Here is a 14982-nt window from a genome sequence, read left to right as displayed (position 1 = left end):
ATATATAAAACTGTTGTCAGAATTTAACATCCAAGTACCTAGTGGTTTGCAAAGGCTTAACTTCCTGCCCACGGGTCCCTAAGTGTGCAGACAGATTAAGTACATTAGTATTTGTTCCTTTTATCCCTCTCCCTCTCTCTCTCTCCTGTACGAATCAGAACAGAAAAACCAATGTAGTAAATGTTAAACAAAGTGGCGTTAACGTACTGGCCACGTGTCCACCAAAACCTGAGGGTAGATTGGGTGTTTTCGGTCTCGTTCCTCCCGATTCTTCCCTAGCCCGGTCCAGCACGACCCGGTACAGCAGGAAGGCCGACACGGAGCGCAGGACGAGGCTGGCAACACCAGCAGCAGCACCGAAGCGCATACTGCCGGCTGGGGAAATGGAGAGAAGGGGCTTGTTGAAGTTTGTGGTGTGATGGAAAGGGTAGGATTTGTAGTGGTGTGTGATTGTGATGAAGTGTGTGTGTGTGTGTGTGTGTGTGTGTGTGTGTGTGTGTGTGAGAGAGAGTAAGCGTGTGCGAGTGTACGTACAGGGGTATGTATGTGTGCGGGAGTGCGAGTCTGTGTCCGTGTCTGCGTCCGCTATATCTATCTATCTATCTATCTATATACCTAGGCTGCTTCCCCCAAGGAAAGGGAGGTAGCCGAGACAGGACGACTCACTCTCCATTTACTCATCCATTCAAACACATTCATTCGCATCTTAGCCCCAAAGGGGAGAACGGACAGATCCTCACCGCATCACACCGCACAAGGGTCAACTGCGCAATGCAAGCAGTGACATCCACAGCAGGGCCTGACAGCAGAACTGGTTTACCCCTGCCACATCATAACAGACCCATCCCCTTACCCGCACCTGACCTGACTAGCTGATCAGACCAAATGCGGGAGAATATCCCCTCAGGGCTGCGTCATCACTTATTCATTCACAATTTCTCTCCATTTATTTCTGTCATGCACAGCCACTCTTCCTTGCTCAACAGACATCCCTCTCGCATCCAGCGCTCTCTTCACACTGTCCATCCATCCTATTCGTGGTCTTCCTCTCAGTCTTACACCTCTCACATCAGATCTAGTTATCTTTTTCACCAATCGCTCATTATCCATTCTCTCCATATGCCCAAACCATTGCAACACCCTCTGCTCAACTCTACCAGCCATCTCCCGAACAACTCCAGTTCTCCTTCGCACTTCATCATTTCGCACTCGATCCATACGCGTCACTCCACACATACTCCTCAGACATCTCATCTCCATTACATTCAAACTTTTCCTCTCTGCTACACCCATATTCCATGTTTCAGCCCCATATAACGCAGTCGGTACCACAACACCCTCATACAGCCTTCTCTTTACATCCATTCTAAGCGAACGACATTTAAACACTTCTTTCATTCCTCCCAGCACCTTTCCTACTTCATTTATTCTAAACTTCACTTCTGCATCTATTCTTCCATCCACAGCAACATGTGACCCTAGATATTTAAAACAATCTACCTCCTCAAGCAACTCACCATTCAAAACTATATTCATCCCCCTACCATCTATCAACCTCGTACACTTCATCACTTTACTCTTATTCTCATTTACTTTCAATTTCCTCCTTTCACACACCCTTCCAAACTCCTCTACCAACTGTCTCAATCTCTCCTCTGAATCAGTCACCAGTGCAGTATCATCTGCAAACAGCAGCTGCTTCAGATTCCACTCTCCTCCATCAACATTTACCAGACTCAGACCTCCACCTAAAACTCTTGCATTCACCTCCCTTACAACACCATCCATGTAAATATTAAACAACCAAGGCGACATCACACATCCCTGTCGCAGCCCCACTCTCACGGGAAACCAATCACTCACAGCATTTCCCACTCTTACACACGCTCTACTATTTACATAAAAACTTTTCACCCCTTTTAGTAACCTACCATCAAGTCCATACAATCTTAAAACAGTCCACAAAGCCTCCCTATCAATTCTATCATACGCTTTCTCTAAATCCATAAATGCCCAAAACACATCCTTGCCTTTCGCTAAATACTTTTCACACACTTGTCTCACAGCAAACACCTGATCAACGCATCCCCTCCCTCTCCTAAAGCCACACTGCTCATCACTAATCACTCCCTCTGTACCCTCTCTAACTCTCATAATTAACACTCTACCATACACTTTACCTACAACACTCAACAGACTTATACCCCTAAAGCTAGTACATTCATACTTATCACCCTTGCCTTTATACAACGGGACCACACAAGCACTTGCCCAGTCAATTGGCACCATACCTTTCTCAAAGCACACATTCAATAATCTTACTAACCAGTCAACAATAGTCACTCCACCACCCTTCAGGCATTCCACAGCACACCCATCCATACCTGCAGCTTTCCCTGTTTTCATCTCCTTTACTGCCTTCTCCACTTCCTCCTTCGTGATCAAAGAATCATTCAACTCTCCCAACACATTTATTCCTTGCACCCTTCTATCTGCCACAATCTCAGCCACCCTTTCCTCCTCTACATTTAACAATCTTTCAAAATACTCTGCCCATCTCTTCCTTACTGCATCCATCTCAATTAACATCCTTCCATCCTCTGCTTTTACTCGTTCTTCCTTCCCAGACTCTCCCTTTCGCACCCTTTTCACCTCCTTCCAAAACATTTTCTTATTCTGTTGAAAATTCTCTGTCAGCCGCCTACCCCACCTCTCATCTGCTGCCACTTTAGCATCACGCACAGCCCTTCTCGCTCTATTCCTCTTTTCCTTATACCTTTCATATGACATCTCATCCTTCCTCTGCAGCCACACTTCATATACACGTCTCTTCTCAGCCACAGCCATACTTACTTCCTCGCACCACCATTCACTTCCTTTTCTTACACCACCACCCACACGTCTCACACCACACACCTCTTCTGCATGCCCCACCACAGCACTCTTAAACAACTGCCATTCCTCCTCCACACTGCCATTTTCCCGATCTTTCACTGCGTTCCACTCATCTTTCAATTTCTCCTGATACTCTATCTTTTTCTCTCTTTTATCCAACTCACTCACTTTCAAAACCTCCCTGCCACACCTAACCCTCCTAGCTCTCACCCATCTCTTACCTACTCTTAACTTTCCCTCCACCAGGTAGTGGTCAGACATACCTCCACCCTCCCCTCTCAGAACTCTCACATCCAACAATCTTCCTATTACATTCCTAGACACAACCACATAGTCCATCAAGGCTCTATCAACAACCCTTCCACCCTCCTGTCTCACCCATGTATACTTAAAAATATCTTTCTTCTCAAACAGCGTATTCCCAATCACCATCTCTCGCTCAACACACATCGCTATCATTCGTTCCCCATTTTCATTTCTTCCAGGCACACCATGCATACCAACTACGCCTTCAACTGCTACATTTCCCACTCTAGCATTCAGATCTCCCATCATTACCACATTCACATTCGCTCCAAAATTCTGCAGACACTCATCAACATCATTCCAGAAAGACTCCCTCTCTTGTTCATCCCTTTCACTACCAGGCCCATATGCACTCACAAACACCCACAACTCACGTTCAAATTTCACTTTCACCCACATCAGTCTCGATGACACCTCCTTCCATTCAATCACACACTGCTGTACTTCCGGACTCACTAACAAGGCCACACCTTCTCTTGCCCTTCCTCTATCAACACCTGACAATCTTCCATTCACACTTCCAAACATAGATTCCCCCTTCCCTTTCATCTTCGTTTCACTCAAAGCTAACACATCCAACTTTCTTCTCACAAACATTCTCCCAATCTCCTCCCTTTTAGCCTCAATTGTACTACATCCACGCACATTCATAGACCCAATCTTCAGGGTACGGGGATAACTCCATCCCCCGTCCCTTCCTCTGGGCTGTCTCTTTTTAGGAACTAAAAACAGAAGAGGGGGTCCCTAGTCCCCTCACCCCGCCCCTTTTAGTCGCCTTTTACGACACGCAGGGAATACGGTGGCAGTATTCTTCCTAACACAACCCGGCCGCAGAGTAGTAGCACCACCCCATAGTGCGGCCAGGTTGTGTCCCCCCCGCCACAGGGGGGTAAGGTAGAGGTGTCAGAAGGTCTCCAAAGCTAACGAGAGGAATGGGACTACTAATCTCACATATGAACTTACTCGAAAGCAGCCGCCAGAAGATGCAAAGGTTCACTACGTCAAACATAATGGACAGCAAATCAGTGCACATCGCCTGAAAGAAAAAGGGAGGATCACAGTTCTTGTATAAACAGTTTTGATATATAATTTTGAAGTTTTACCACCATCATCCTCTCTATCACCATCATCATCATCATCATCAGCAGCAGCAGCAGCAGCAGCAGCAAAGAACTTCATACCTCTTTGTTCGTTCTCTGCCTGACTATTCTTATTCTGTGTTGCCACTCTATTATCCTTTTCATCCAGGTGTTAGATATTCTGCAAAGAAGCTACTGACCGGTGTTCATTTTTTTTTAATTGTGGTGACTGCGTCTTCTACTTCTGTTTCTGAAGGATCATTAATCTAGCGGTGCCGTCTTTATAGGTGTCTTCTATATCAGTTGCATAGGTTCTCTCTCTACATCTTATCTTCAGTCAGCTACTAATCGCTGACATTGTTTCAGTTGAAGCAATAATACTTTCAAAAATCTCGACGGTTTCATTTTGATATTTCTGAAGACTTATTGAGAGAAAAAAGAAAAAGTTTAAAATATCCGGTGTTGTACGACGTTGACACATGCGATAGAATTACAGTTTATTTTCAACTGTAAGTGATCCAGTGGACGGTTTACGTGAAAGACAGACACAGACAGAACTGAAGTCAAAAAGACAAAATGAGTGCCATATGACAATCACAGATGCCTCACACGTGCCGTATCACTCCAAGCACCTCATATCTCGCTCTTTGCCCTCCAGTCACTTTCCGTGCCTACCATTTTACCTGCCTTCTCTTCGCTGCCAGTTCTCTGTATTCATGCTTGCTTACCCCTCCCTACCTATCATCTGTCTGCAGGCCTATCTACCCCTTCCTACCGGTCCTCTGTCTTCTTCCCCGCCTACCCTTCCCCACCTGTCGCCCGCCTGCTTGCATGCCTACCCGTCCCTACCTGTCCTGTCCACTTGCTTGTATACCCCCCTCTGCCTGTCCTCTACCTACCTAAATCTGCTGGTTGCCTTCTTTATCTCTTTTTCCTCATATACTTTCTGGTTGAAAGTCCACACACACCTGCATTACTTGAATTTGCATTGTGTTGGCTTTTTCCTTTGCAGTGTTTCCATTATTCTGTAACAGCAGGCAGGAATCCCGCCACTGCAACCACCAAAAATGTTTAGGTTGTATGGATTCCTCAACTAGTCACTAATATATCAGCTTGGAACCCCACAGCTGATCACCAATTTATATATATATATATATATATATATATATATATATATATATATATATATATATATATATATATATATATATATAGATATATCAGCTGAGTCGTGACCTCACAGTTCCAAGCAAGGTTAACTTTGCGCCTCGTCGAAGTCACTTCCGGCTGACACACTCCACCAAAACGTCTTCTCACTCACTGGAGATGGTGGAAAATCGGCATATAATCCTGTTGAAGAATTTAGAAGGTAGCGTGTGCAGGTGAACTGAAACTGAGCAGATTAAATCTCTGTTTATTGGCCACAGAAAGATACAACTGCGGCACAGAGAGAGCTCAGAATTATACGTCCTCTTGTTCAAATGATAGTGCGTTCTGCTCTAGCTGGCCGCCATCCCCTCTGGGTGTGGCGCCGAGTCAGCTAAATCAGAGGTGCTAAACCTCCACAGACAACTGGGATTTATACATGAATAGAAGCATCATAACTATACCATGTACATTATACACCTCAATAAAATAGTGTTGATTACATTAAGGTATACCAACAAGGTAAGTATTCCCCCCAAGACTTAAACAGATATACAGTTCATATTTCTCTATCACCTTCCCTTTACTCTAAGTTTTGATTAAAAGAAGATGTCTGATTGCGCATCCTATCCCAAGCCACACTTTACAGTGAAATGGCGTTTGTTTGTTTATCATTCATACTACGTTGCATATTGTTAATTATGAATAAACAACTTTATATGGAATATGCAACAATAGTGTGAAACTACAACTAGTCATGGGAAACAATATTGGCACCAGAACAATTCTTCTCTTCTAAACCCTCTCACGCACGATAAGTTTCAGTAAGTTTTCTGGCTCACGATTTTATTTGACGAAGCCGCCCGGCGCGGGAGCGCGGGCGCGGCAAATTTGGGCGAATGAAACACATTCTTTCCTTATTTTCGCCACCCAAAAATCCATTTATTCCCATCAAACCTTTCTCAAGGTAGGCAGCGATGTTTGTTCTATCTGATAAATAGGACCAAAACACAGGAAAACCAAAAAAAAAAAAAAAAAAAAAAAAAAAAAAAGTTATTAGCCCTGGAAGCATGGTAGAGTGAATCGTTTTCACTTCCCAACATCGCCGTTTGAATGTTTTCCATCATACAGGAAAATGATCATCAGCTTTCTAACGAAACAAATCCGGTTGTGATACGATGTATACTTTTCGAGAAAATGGCCAAAAACTGAAAGCCATTTTCGGAAAAAATTCACGGACCTCTGAAAGCTAAATTTTCCCAGACACCTTATGTTTTTATTACATAGTAATATGCCCAAATTCACCAGCTTTCCCCATCTCCAAGAAGAACCCCATACGCGTCATAGTTCTCGAGTAAATCGAAAGAAAGTACTAGGCACTCCGTCCGTGATTGACTTTCGTGATGCGCGCACGGCGTACGCAATGTTCCCGCCTACGTAACAACGAATTCGTATCACAAATATTACATAGTTATGTATTGTACATACGTAGAATTTACTGGTCTTTATCATGGTTCAAACGTGAAATCGATACGTCCAATAGTTTTCGAGTAATTGGTCGACAAAGTGAGAGTATTACTACGAGCGTTAATCAATGGTAACAGCCGCGAAGAGACACTCATTTCCACCGCCTTTTCTCTCACAAAACGTAACATAATGCTTACATTTTGGTATTGATCATACGTAGAATTTAGTGGTATTGATGATGGTTGTAACAGAAAATCGATAAGTCTAATAGTTTTCGAGTAATTGGCCAACAAAGTGAGAGTAGTACTCCGAGCGCTTGTCACTGATAACAAACGCGAGGGAAAAAAACATTTCCCTCGCCTTTTACCCCCCAAAACGCTACCAAAGGCTTACATTCTGGTGTTGATCATACGTAGAATTTAGTGGTATTGATGGTGGTTGTAACAGAAAATCGATAAGTCTAATAATTTTCGAGTAATTGGCTGACAAAATGATGTTATTACTCCGAGCGCTTGTCACACAACAACCGCTAGGAACAAAAACATTTCTCTCGCCTTTTACCCCCCAAAACGCTACCAAAGGCTTACATTCTGGTATTGATCTTACGTAGAATTTAGTGGTATTGATGATGGTTGTAACAGGAAATCGATAAGTCTAATAGTTTTCCAGTAATTGGCCGACAAAGTGAGGTTGCTCTTCCGATTGCTACCAACTTTTACACACACTGTTTTTTCCTTGCACACCTGTCTGAAGACTATGCTACCAACTTTTTTTCCCCCTATCTGTACAGACTGTTACATCTTCCATGGATGTTTTCCTATTGTTATAGCCTACTACACATAAACATAACTCTTCTATAGTTACTGCTGTGGAGATTTACTTTCTTTCATATGTGTAATCTGTAAGAGAAAATGGTTATTTGTCTGAAAGTTGGAGAGGTAATGGTAATAGATTATTATATATATCAACAAAATTTGCACAACTCACTTCCTCCAGGGGTGTTGATCCAGTTAGACCAGGGATTTGAAGATGAGGAGTTATGTAGTGTGTGTGTGTGTGTGTGTGTGTGTGTGTGTGTGTGTGTGTGTGTTAGTGTATGTGTGTGTGTGTGCGAGTGTGAGTGTTAGTGTGTGTGTGAGTGTGTGTGTTAGTGTGTGTGAGTGTGTAAGTATGTTAGTGTGTGTGTGTGAGTGTGTGAGTGTGTGTGTTAGTGTGTGTGTGAGTCAGCTTCTCCCTGAGAGTATGAGGCAATGCTATTTTTGGCACACACCACACTCGTTCACGGAAACGCGCAGTTTGTTTGACGTATATTTCATACAATTCCATACGCATTTACACTATCAGAATCACAATAATTCCAGCCCTAAAACACCGGTAATTCTCCCCTCCTGACTTCAGGTTTGCCCCTTCACAACACTCTGTTTCATGCCGTACGTAACGCTTGCTGGCTCCATAATTTCACCAAGCCATCCACAGTATCTTTCACACAATATATATTTATGCCTTGGCTTCATTTATATACGTATTTCCACTCACGCCATACGGCCTACGGGGGGGGCAGAGTGGCGAAACCCCGCTACACTGACCATGCGTCTGGCTCCAAGGCCCAATGATTGCTAACGGCCAGAATTGCTTTTCAATACATATATGTATGTTCCATCGACAATATCACGTCAGTATATGTTCACATACAATGTATATCTCACTGAGTCAATAGGGCCTTTGCCTCGGGCGAGAGGGGGAGAATTATGGATGATTTAAAGGGAACCACGAGCTGTCAAACATCACCACCTGACTACTCGACAAACACTGAGGTTGGAGGAAGCGGGCTGAGGTAGATAAAGCAAAGCAGCGTTGCCAATGACTTGCCTCCTGGGAGTACTGGCGGCACTATCACGCATAAAAAAATCACGCAAATCGGCCGATAACTTTTTTTCTGATGAATATTTTTGTGCTTAAACCACGCGATTCGAGTGACTGTGCTTTTTCAGCGTGCACACCACGTCACGCGAATCGCGTGACTGTGCCGGAGAGGGTAAATACCATCTCGCTTCCCTGTGAGCTGTCTGCCGTATCCCTGTTTACTTTTTAACATATGTATGTATAATGGCAACAAATTATTGTGTAGTGCTCACGTTGTGTATGTACTTCTGTGTGTGTGCATGCGTACGTGCATGTGTGTGTGTGTGTGTGTGTGTGTGTGTGTGCGCGCGCTTGTGTTTGTTGGGGGGCATGGAGGCTATGTACTGCCCCTATGTGTGCTCGTATATGAAACATCTTATCAGCCATACTTGTCTGTTTTTGGTCTGATGTCCCCAGTCTCCCACCTGCCATCTGCCTGTCTAGTGTCTACCAAGGTCTAGTGAGATGTCTACCTGCCGTCATTTATCTGTAAGTCGTTTCTGCCTTCCAGTCTGTTTTCGATCTAGCTACCAATCTGTCCAGCTTTCTATCCATCCATCTATACACCCATCTATCCATTTATCTATAAATCTATCATTCATCCATCCATCTATCTCACCATGAAGGGTGGCTCCTCAGACTCGCAGTGGTGTAGGCTCCAAACGAGGCCAGGAGGAAGAGACTATTATATAGGAGGAAGCTCTGTGGCAGACACCCGCATAGGCTGCTCCTGAAGCACATCACACAACACTGTAGATCAAATCAACATACAACACGCCCCTTTATCCATATATTTAATAATACTCTAAATTTACCTCGCCAACACATCACTGCATGGATCACTTGAACAACAAAACACCCAAAACTCAATGCATAGCTTCAGTATTATAGTATAGATCACTTCAACCCAGCACTGTATGCATAACTTAAGGAACACTATGACACAGAACACTGAATACAGTGACTCTGCATTCAGTAATTGTTAAACATCTGGATTACTCTGAAAAAATATTAAGTTACTTTAGCACACAAAACTTCATCCTAACTCAGCAACACGGGCATTTCATCAGAGTTATGTAGGTGATTTCAGAAAAAGAAAAACATGACTTCAGCAACTCACTACATCTATAAAACGTAATTGGAAAAGGTGACAAATAAACCAGCGCTGAAGAATTACAGCACAGAGGCTAATATTCATCCTTGAACTCAGATAACATGAGCTAACACCCCAATTAACACATTACTTATTCTGTCCTTACTACTCAAGCACAGGTATTAACGCATTCTTGTACCCACGTCACATTATGTAACCCACTAGACTCACAGCTTTTCATCCGAGGAAATATTTATACTAAGACACTTATATCACCCTTATTTTTTTTTTTTAATATAAACAAAATCTTCACCATGGACTCATACTTTTTCACATTTTACCGGTTGCATAGACACATCTCACACTGTGCATCACTCACATGCACTCATTGTGTTCTCATTTTATATTTGTTTACACTAATCCCCTTTAGTTCAGTTACTTTTATTTGATGGTTATTGTCACCAGAGAATGCTGTTCATTTAATGACAGACCGTCGGAGTCGTGAATTTTGAAAACAATCTTCATGAACCCTTAATAAAAAGATTGTGTTTCTTATGTTATTTTTGCTAACGCCAGACAAGTGACAAGTTTATTCATCTTAGTAGAAACATATAGAAAATAAGTTACACAATATACAACTCTATTCCCCTCACACTAGGATATCAGTCACAGTTTGTTGTCACACTTTTTTTGCTTTATGCTAACTTCTCGCACAGTACTTTATCACATCAAAGAACTAAAGCAGCTTATACCAGGGTTATTAACAAGATGGCTGGGAAGACCTTCTATTTCAAGCAACTCCCCAACATTTCAAGATTTATGCTTTGCTCTTACACCTTAGTTATTCCCTTCTTTCTTATACCTCACATACTTTATTCCTTTTACTCGCACACTTTACCATTTCTAGTTAACACAGCACATTCATTGACGCAGCACTGTCAGTAATATTATATTTCACTTTTTTTTGCATACGGATTTGTATTCCTCTCAGACACTTATCTCCCATTAGTTGTTCATACTATCATTCTCTCTCTCTCTCTCTCTCTCTCTCTCTCTCTCTCTCTCTCTCTCTCTCCGGTATTAATGCGACACCCGTAATCCTCACAGCCAGCCCCCCTCGGCATTGGTACAGTATATAGTACACCTGTATTGCACATTTCTAAGTAATAACACGGCCGTAGGTTCGTGTGGCGCTGCTTTCTTGTGTGGTGGAGACAACACGACACACCTCCCCAGCGCCCCACCCAGTACGTTCACCCCAGTACCTGCCCAGTCTATTGTTTTTAGTATATGCAGTTTCTTTGATGTTCCCATTTGTCTCTTGCCTAATATCATACTGTTTGCCTCTCATTTATTTGGGGTTTGTTCACCTTTGTTTTTTCAGATCGCTGTTTTGTCAGTACTATTTTTTTATAATATATATATAATGTGTGTGTGTGTGTGTGTGTGTGTGTGTGTGTGTGTGTGTGTGTGTGTGTGTGTGATAAAACTAATATATAGGCCTCTTCTTATTTACTTGTCTAAAAGAGATCTTCCCTTAGATGTGTAAATGTTAAACGTTCACGATTCTTTGACGTCACCGCACCAAATGTTACGGTATCTCACCAATGCACACTCTGATGCTTAGAAATGCCACCAATTAAATATCACTGGCCTCAAAACAAGGCAGGATTTACCGTCACTTCTCAATACCTGTGTAGTTACGAAATTTTTCTCCTGTAATTTTATTTACCTAACACTGTTACTTTTCCTTAGTTACGCAACACTATCAGTTCTCATGTACCATTGCCATTTAGTTATATTAATATGAATCATCTGGTCTGTAGGTACGCAGCACCTTTCAGTGCACATATAAAACGTTAATAAAGTTACAAAAATATACACCTTCAGCTCTATGAGGTACACATTAATAATCACACCTCTTGTCCCTTAAAATGGAGATTAGGTTGCAAAAATTTAAGATTCGGCTTCTCACAGATGGGCACTGACTTACAAAACCTTGGAATTCGGCTGCTTATAGATGGGTTGCATTTGCCAGCTCTTTCGTTAACCGAAGGCAAATCCACAAAACACCATACATGCATTTTCTTTTTCTTTTTTTTTTAGATTATTCATTACATTTCACTTCCTTTGTAAAACGGTGATCGTTGCGTAATTCCTCCCAGTTTTCTCATTACACTTCAGACACAGAAATTCAAAGCGATATCTCACGAATAAGATGTCTAGCCGCCGTTACCGCGAAAGCGATGCTGACTTGATCATAGCTAGGATGGTGTTGGTCGTCCCTAGCAACCCGACCCTCCGTGCTCTCCCTGGTAAGTCGAGGGTAGAGTTCTTGTCTCTCATTGTGCTCAGTCGTCAAATAATCCTCTCACTCCCCCCCCCCTCTCTCCCTTTCTCTGTGCCCTCCCTCCCTCTCCTCTTTCTCCCTTTCTCTGTGCCCTCTCTCTCTCCCTCCCTCCCTCCCTCTCCCCTTTCTCTCATTTATCTTTCCTCGACCCCCTTCTCACTTCCTCCTTTCATCTTCCTTTTTTTCTCGCTTCCTCTATCCTTTTCTCACTCTTCTTCCACTTTTCCGTTTACTTTTCTTCTTCCTTCCCTCCCTCTCTTTTTCTTTGTTCATTGCTCTCTCTCTCTCTCTCTCTCTCTCTCTCTCTCTCTCTCTCTCTCTCTCTCTCTCTCTCTCTCTCCTTCATTACCACACGTATCACCGTAGATTAAAAAGAAATAAAAATCGCTGGTGGTCTGAAGTAGAAAACCTGCAATGATGAGAGTCTGAAAACATTTAATTCTTTTCTTTTTAAAAAACCTTTTTCACTCTAGGTTTTCTTTTTTCTTTTATAATTTTCCCTTGTGGGTTGTCGGTTTCGTATTTGCAGTTATACTCGTGTGATCTTTAGAAGTGTAGTTTAACATGACATCCTCTTATTTAATGGCTTAACAAAATGACAAATGCAAGATTGTGAGAATATTAATGTGTAAAATCTGCAGACAATGGCTGACTCTGAATGTGTTTAATGGTGTGTGAGTGTGTGTTTGTAAATAAGTGAATGCTAGGATGTGTCTGTGTGCGTTTGACGGTGATTTTATGTGTTGGCAAGGGTTCCCAACCAGAGAGACATGTACCCCCAGGTGTACAATTGCACTTCTCAGGGGGTATATAGGGGTCTGAGAGAATAACTATGGTGTACAATACAAGGTGTTCTAATCAACAGTCAGATTGCACAAAATCGTGTTTTTATCAATTTCCTCATTTCAGTAAGCAAAACTTTTATTAAAATTATATCAGTGAGATGACTGTACCATTTTTTTTTTTTTTCACTGTTATGTGACTTCCCGCGGCCGGCAATCTGTATTGGACGTGAAACGATCAGGTATGTATACGGAGACTCGAGGCAGTGATACCGCCCGGTAATGTCTGAGTCACTAGTCCTGGTGAAGCTCACGGCAAGTGAAGGTGTGTCAATATTACTCGTCACCGGCACTGTTGCCGTAGCTTTGTTGCAGGTGTTGCATAAAAAGTTTACGATACATAACATGAACAATTAATGAAAAGACAAGAATTTCCAGAATTAATAAAAAGAATGTATTTTTAAAATGTATCGATATTATCCTTAAAAATACATTTCTAATTAATTTTGGAAAGTATTGTCTTTTCATTTATTGTTCTTGTTATATATGGGTAACTTCGGTCAATATTAAGGACTCGAACCACAGCTGGGACCTGAGTTCTAATGATGGTTTTGGGTTCCTATCATCATATACTTTGGGGGACTTTGATGCATGGTTGCAGAGAGTAATGGCGTGTTTTCTGAGCTCTCCTCTAGCTATAGGGCTGCCCCACCGGCATTAGTTTTTTTCTTGTCTTTCGCCACTAGGGCGTATTTTTCACTTAGGCTAGCTAGACCTCATTTTCCTCCCTTCCCTGTTTAGAGATACAATAGGTGTTTGTGTCTTTTCCTGAGTTTACCTTTGTTTACTCGCCCATGGAGGGTACCCCCCCCCAACTGACCGCTATGGGGCGTGAATAAACACGGTCGGGCCTCCCTGGAGTGGTTTGAGAGGGCAACCTCAGTCTTAGGTGTTTGGACCCGGGTCATTCGTCCCTTGTTCGTTTTTCTCCTTCTTCCCACTTCCTCCTTTAGGGGGAAGTGATAACTATGGCAAACGACCTTTCCACCTCCCCCCTCTTCAAGAGGGGAGGTGGTCCTGACGGACCCCCGACTGTCTCACTGACTGACCACCCCCAGACTAGACCTCCACTCGATATCCCTGTAAATAATGCTACCTACATAATCCTCCAAGCGACTGGTTCTACTTCATTGGCTAGTCTCAATCCTTTTCTCATCAAGAAAGTACTTGATGGCTGTGCTGGTGAAGTTGAACAGGTTAAAAAACTTGCTTCTGGAGACCTCCTCGTCAAAACACTAAACCCAGGCCAAGATAAAGATTTGCTTAAGCTAAGTAAGTTTCATTGCTACGATGTTGAGCCAAGGATCCCTCACTCCATGAATTCCTGCAAGGGAGTTATCACTTGCAGGGACCTCATGGTAATGGATGAGGACGATATTGTATGGGAACTTACTGGTCAAGATGTTATTGCTGCACGTTTTATCACAAGATTTACGGAAGGCATAAGGAAGACGACCGCAACGATTGTTTTAATTTTTGGCAGACCCTCACTTCCCTCAAATGTCAAAGTGGGATATGAAATTCTAAATGTAAGACCCTACATCTCTAATTCCCTTAGATGCTCTAAATGCCAAATTTATGGGCATGCAGAAAAGGTTTGTCGGGCTTCTCAATCAGTGTGTGGTAGGTGTGCACTTCAGGGTCATGATGCTGAACACTGCACGTCAGAGTCTGTGAGTTGCTTTCATTGTAAGGGTGCTCACTCCACTTCCTCGGGGGATTGCCCAAAGTGGAAGGAGGAGAAAGAGATCTGCACAGTAAAAGCCACAGAGGGCATATCCTATTACGATGCCAGGAAGAAGGTAAGGGAGTAGCATGTGACTCCCAAGCCTAATGTCTCCTATGCATCGGCGGTTATGTCCCGGCCTGTGATGTGCACGGTGGAGACTCAGACTGACCCAG

General features: G+C 42.8%; 1 pseudogene; it reads right to left on the bottom strand.

The window, feature by feature from the left end:
- Positions 1–16: 16 nt before the first annotated feature.
- On the bottom strand, positions 17–12234 carry LOC145398961 (uncharacterized; annotated as a pseudogene).
- Between the last annotated feature and the right edge of the window lie 2748 nt (positions 12235–14982).

This window comes from Coenobita brevimanus, chromosome 47, assembly GCF_032717465.1.
Source record: "Coenobita brevimanus isolate Jiangsu-jjx chromosome 47, ASM3271746v2, whole genome shotgun sequence".
Lineage (NCBI taxonomy): Eukaryota > Metazoa > Arthropoda > Malacostraca > Decapoda > Coenobitidae > Coenobita > Coenobita brevimanus.
Note: the sequence above shows the minus strand (reverse complement) of the source record. Positions and strands in the feature narration are given on the sequence as shown.